The following is a 5,019-nucleotide window of genomic DNA, read 5'->3' as shown; positions in this document are numbered from 1 at the left end:
GTCAAACTGGAGGTTAAACGTGGAATGCTTCTTTAGTGAGGCTTTTCATTCTGGCGTTTAGCCTCCAGTTTGAGGTCAAACTGGAGGTTAAACGTGGAAGCTTGGAATGGTGGCCCTGGAGGTGTCGAACACGTTTAACCTCCAATTTTTAGGCTTAAACTGGAACTTAAACTCCACATGTGATATTCAAGCTTCCTTTATTGATTTTGTTGCTTCCTTGCTTAGCCTCTTCTTCCCTGAAATCATCCAAACAATTGCAACAAAGTCTTGCAAAATTTCATGAGAAATCTTTCATTCATAGCATTTAAGTAATACAACTAAAACTCATGGAATTTGCATCAAAATCATATTGTTTGGATGGTTCATTACTTTGTTCTTCATTTAACCATTTTTGGTTACTTTAAGCTCAAGAAAATGCATAAAACAACTAAAACTAACAGAAAAATGCTAGTGAAACTAGCCTATGATGCCTTGGCATCACTGGGTAATGAGCTTGAGCTTGTTTTGGGCCAACAGAGCGTCTACATTGTTTAGCTCCATCACTCCTCTTGTGTTCTCTGTGGTTTAAGTTCAAAGTTGTTGGCATGGATTGTTGGCTTTTGGATGCTACTTCCACAATTGCCTGGGTTTGGATTAATGTAAGTGCCCAAAACTCTTCTATCCTCCCCAGCATGAGTTGCTCCACCTCCTCTGCCATGGTTGTGAGTCTCTTCTTCATGATGATTTTCCATGTTTTCTTCCATGTTTGGTTCAAAGTATTCCTCAAACTGTTCCTCCTCTTCTTCAGCACCAACTACTCATTTTTCTTTTGCCTCCCTCCTTAGTCTAAGAAAGGTTCTCTCTGGTTCAGAATCAAAGGAAGTTAAAGCCCCGCTTCTTCTCCCTGTCATACAACCAACAAGTACAAGCAGAGAAAATAGGTGCAGACAGTATTTGTGTCAGAATTGATGTTAGTTGTGGGTAATGCAATATATAAAACAGTTAGTGGGTTAGCAAACAGAATTGAAAATAACAAAGAAAAACAAAAGAGGAGATAGAGAAGGGAAGAAGTTTAACTAAAACAAAAAGTAAATCACTCAAACAGAAAAATAAAATTCACAAAATAAAATGCTCAATCTAGTGATCTTCCAATCTAATCATTGTTGATGCACAATCAATCCCTGGCAATGGCGCTATAAACTTGATGCGGGGAAAACTTGTCTCTCAACAAATCTTCCTTCGGCAAGTGTACCGAAGTTGTCGTCAAGTAAAAACTCACAATAGAGTGAGGTCGAATCCCACAGGGATTGATTGATCAAGAAACTTTAATTAGAAGAATGTTCTAGTTGAGCGAATCCAGAAATTTGGTTGAGAGTTGCAGAAAATAAAATGGCGGGAATGTAAATAACAGAAAAGTAAATTCTAGAATTAAAGGACTGGAAGTAAATGACTGAAAATAAATTGCAGAATTATAAATGGGAATGGGGGATTTGCTCATAAAAGTAAATCGCAGAAATTAAAGAGAATGGGTAAGATTAGAGATGGGGAGTTCATTGGGCTTAGGAGATGTTACAATTCTCCGAATCAAGTTCATTTTCATCTCTTCCTCAATCAATGGACTCATTTATCTTCTTGGCAATCTTAAGTGATTGAATTACAATTCCTTGCAATTCAATCTCTCAAATCTTGATCAATAGCCAATTCCTTGGTCAATTGCTCATGAGAAGAGATGAAGTATGGTCACTGATTATACCACATGCATTTCCCAAACCAAGTATTGAGAGGGTTACGGTCACATACCCATCCAAACCCAATTTGGTCCAGCATGAGAAAGCATTTCTAGCTTGATCTCTTCATTCCTCTTCCAAGGTTCAAAAGAGATCCAAGTTTGAATAGCTTCTCTTCCAAGATAACTACTCAATTGGATGAAGATCGAAAGCTTTCAAGTAAAATCAAGAGGAAAGATAGAAGAAGAACAATGAAAATTAGTATTGATCCATCAAATTACAACAGAGCTCCCTAACCCAATGAAAGGGGTTTAGTTGTTCATAGCTCTTGAAAATGAAAACAAAGATGGAGAATACATCCTCAAACTAGAAATTGCAAAGAAAGTAAAATACAGAGAGTGGTTCTTCAGCCTTCAGAACTCCTTTACAATTCAAAGCTACTCCTATATATACTACTCTTCTCAGCTTCTAGTTCACTCTTCAAGTCTTGGGCCTTTGGATCTTGAGTTTGAAGCAGTTCCTTTTTTTATTTGGGCTTGGCTTTACTTGCAGAGAGAAAGTGCGGAGTGGGAAGAGACTTAAGCTCAGGGCGTAAGGAGTGTTAATCATTTAGTGAAAGTCCAAGTTCGGGAACGTTAGTGACATTTAACATTGTGACTAACGTTCCAATGCACCCCTTTTGCCTCACGTTAAAACCCACGTTAACTAGGTTAACGTGGCTTTTAACGTTGCCTTGTCAACCATCGAGAACGTTAGTGACACTCAACATTGTCACTAACGTTCCAGTGTGCCCCTTCTTGCTTCACGTTAAAGCTCACGTTAACTAGGTTAACGTGGCTTCTAACGTGGCCTTTGCCATCCTTCGAGAACGTTACTGACATTCAACATTGTCACTAACGTTCCAATGTGCCCCTAGGTCTCACGTTGGAGTCCACGTTAACTAGGTTAACGTTGCTTCTAACGTGGCCATCTTTTAGCCATCCCAACGTTAGTGACAATGTTTAGTGTCACTAACGTTGGCTCATCCTTCATTTCTCATCGTTAGCTTCCACGTTAACCAAGTTAACGTGGAAGTTAACGTGACTCTTGGGGGTTGTGTGGTTGCTTCAACGTTAGTGACAATGTTGAGTGTCACTAACGTTGTCGACAACTCTTCATCCTCTACGTTAGTTCCCACGTTAACCAAGTTAACGTGGGAGTTAACGTGGTACTTTGCACCATAGGCCAACGTTAGTGACAATGTTGAGTGTCACTAATGTTGGCTTCTCTTCCCCCCTTTAACGTTAGAGGCCACGTTAACTAGGTTAACGTGGCTTCTAACGTCGCCACTTATGAGTGATTGCCAACGTTAGTGACAATGTTGAGTGTCACTAACGTTGGCTCAACTTCTATTCTCCACGTTAGGGTTCACGTTAACTTGGTTAACGTGACTCTCTAACGTGGGCATTGATGGCTTTTTTTGAGAGTGTTATTGGCAATCACTTTTCTCATTAATCTTGAGTTACCTCCCCTTTTCTTGCTTTTTTTTGGTCCTGAAATCAAGCAACAAAATGCATCAAAGCTCTAGTCCAAGTCATGAGTAATGCAACATAATATTTATCACTAAACTTATGCAAAATCCGTTTCATGCGTTTCATGCATAGCAACTTAGGTTCATTCCATTACTGGCTTTCAGACCTTTATCATGTCCCTAAACACTTACTTTGTTCATATCCCATGAGACTTTTATTCATTGATCCTTTTATTGTTATTTCAAGGGTTATTTGTGTTATTTAGGCTATGTGCTTTGTAAGGGGGCAACTCTTTAAAATAAGCTTTCAGCCAACACTCCCAAACCAGTTGGTTCAAGGTGCTAGGTGTTGAAGCACCCCTAAGGACTTACTCCCTCAAGTCTCTCCCCCATACATACACACTACAGGCATTTAGTTTATTTATTTTCTTTTCTTGAGACCTTGGTGTCCAGCACCTCTTTGGGTTACTAAGTGTTCTGTAGTGAAGGTTACTCTTGATAGTGGACTTTCAGCTGCTAATCCCGAGTTAGTTAACCCAAGTTACCAAGTGATAAGGCACCCCTAAGAGCTTATTCATCCAAGTAGATCCCTCACACAGGAGCACCACAGACACTTGCCTCAAGATTAAAACCATTGATGCCTAGCCTTATTGCTTACTCTTTTTCTTTTTTTTTTCACTTCCATTGTTCTTTCCCTTTTCTCTTATTAGGATCTTGTTATTAACTTAGTCTCATGAGTGTATCCAAAGCAAAGTATTCAGGTCAGATGGTTGTCCTCCTAGCCTTGTGGTTGAACTAACTTAGCTAACTTATGACTACCCCAAAGATTCATGAATGCACTTCCACAATATGAACTCTACCCTGGTCTTTTAAAAACATAAACATTCTCTTCTTCATTTGATAAAAAGGGACAAGCTTACAAGTAAATAAGGGAGTGATGCAGTGACATAAAGACCAGTGCACATAGACTCTCTTCAATACCAAAAACTAAAAATAACATGATTTGAAAAAGGTTTAAACATAACATGGAAGCAAGTTCTATTTCATACAAGATCTTCCTTATTTAAAACACAGAGAAAGATGGAACAAAGAAGGAACTTGATGAGCAGATAATTTATACGCTTTTTGGCATTATTTTTAGTATGTTTTTAGTAGGATCTAGTTACTTTTAGGGATGTTTTCATTAGTTTTTATGTTAAATTCACTTTTCTGGACTTTACTATGAGTTTGTGTGTTTTTCTGTGATTTCAGGTATTTTCTGGCTGAAATTGAGGGACTTAAGCAGAAATCAGATTCAGAGGTTGAAGAAGGACTGCTGATGCTGTTGGATTCTGACCTCCCTGCACTCAAAGTGGATTTTCTGGAGCTACAGAACTCGAAATGGCACGCTTCCAATTGCGTTGGAAAGTAGACATCCAGGGCTTTCCATAAATATATAATAGTCCATACTTTGGCCAAGAATAGACGACGTAAACTGGCGTTCAACGCCAGCTTTCTACCCAAATCTGGCGTCCAGCGCCAGAAAAGGAGCCAAAACCAGAGTTGAACGCCCAAACTGGCACAAGAACTGGCGTTCAACTCCAAGGAAGACCTCTACACGTGCAACACTCAAAGCCCAGCCCAAGCACACACCAAGTGGGCCCCGAAAGTGGATTTATGCATCAATTACTTACTTCTGTAAACCCTAGTGACTAGTTTATTATAAATAGGACCTTTTACTATTGTATTAGACATCTTTGGATTACCTTATGATCCTTTGATCACGTTTTGGGGGCTGGCCATCTCGGCCATGCCTGGACCTTC

The sequence above is a fragment of the Arachis ipaensis genome, chromosome B03 (genome assembly GCF_000816755.2).
Source record: "Arachis ipaensis cultivar K30076 chromosome B03, Araip1.1, whole genome shotgun sequence".
NCBI lineage: Eukaryota > Viridiplantae > Streptophyta > Magnoliopsida > Fabales > Fabaceae > Arachis > Arachis ipaensis.
The sequence above is the reverse complement of the archived record's forward strand: the minus strand, read 5'-3'. Positions refer to the sequence as shown.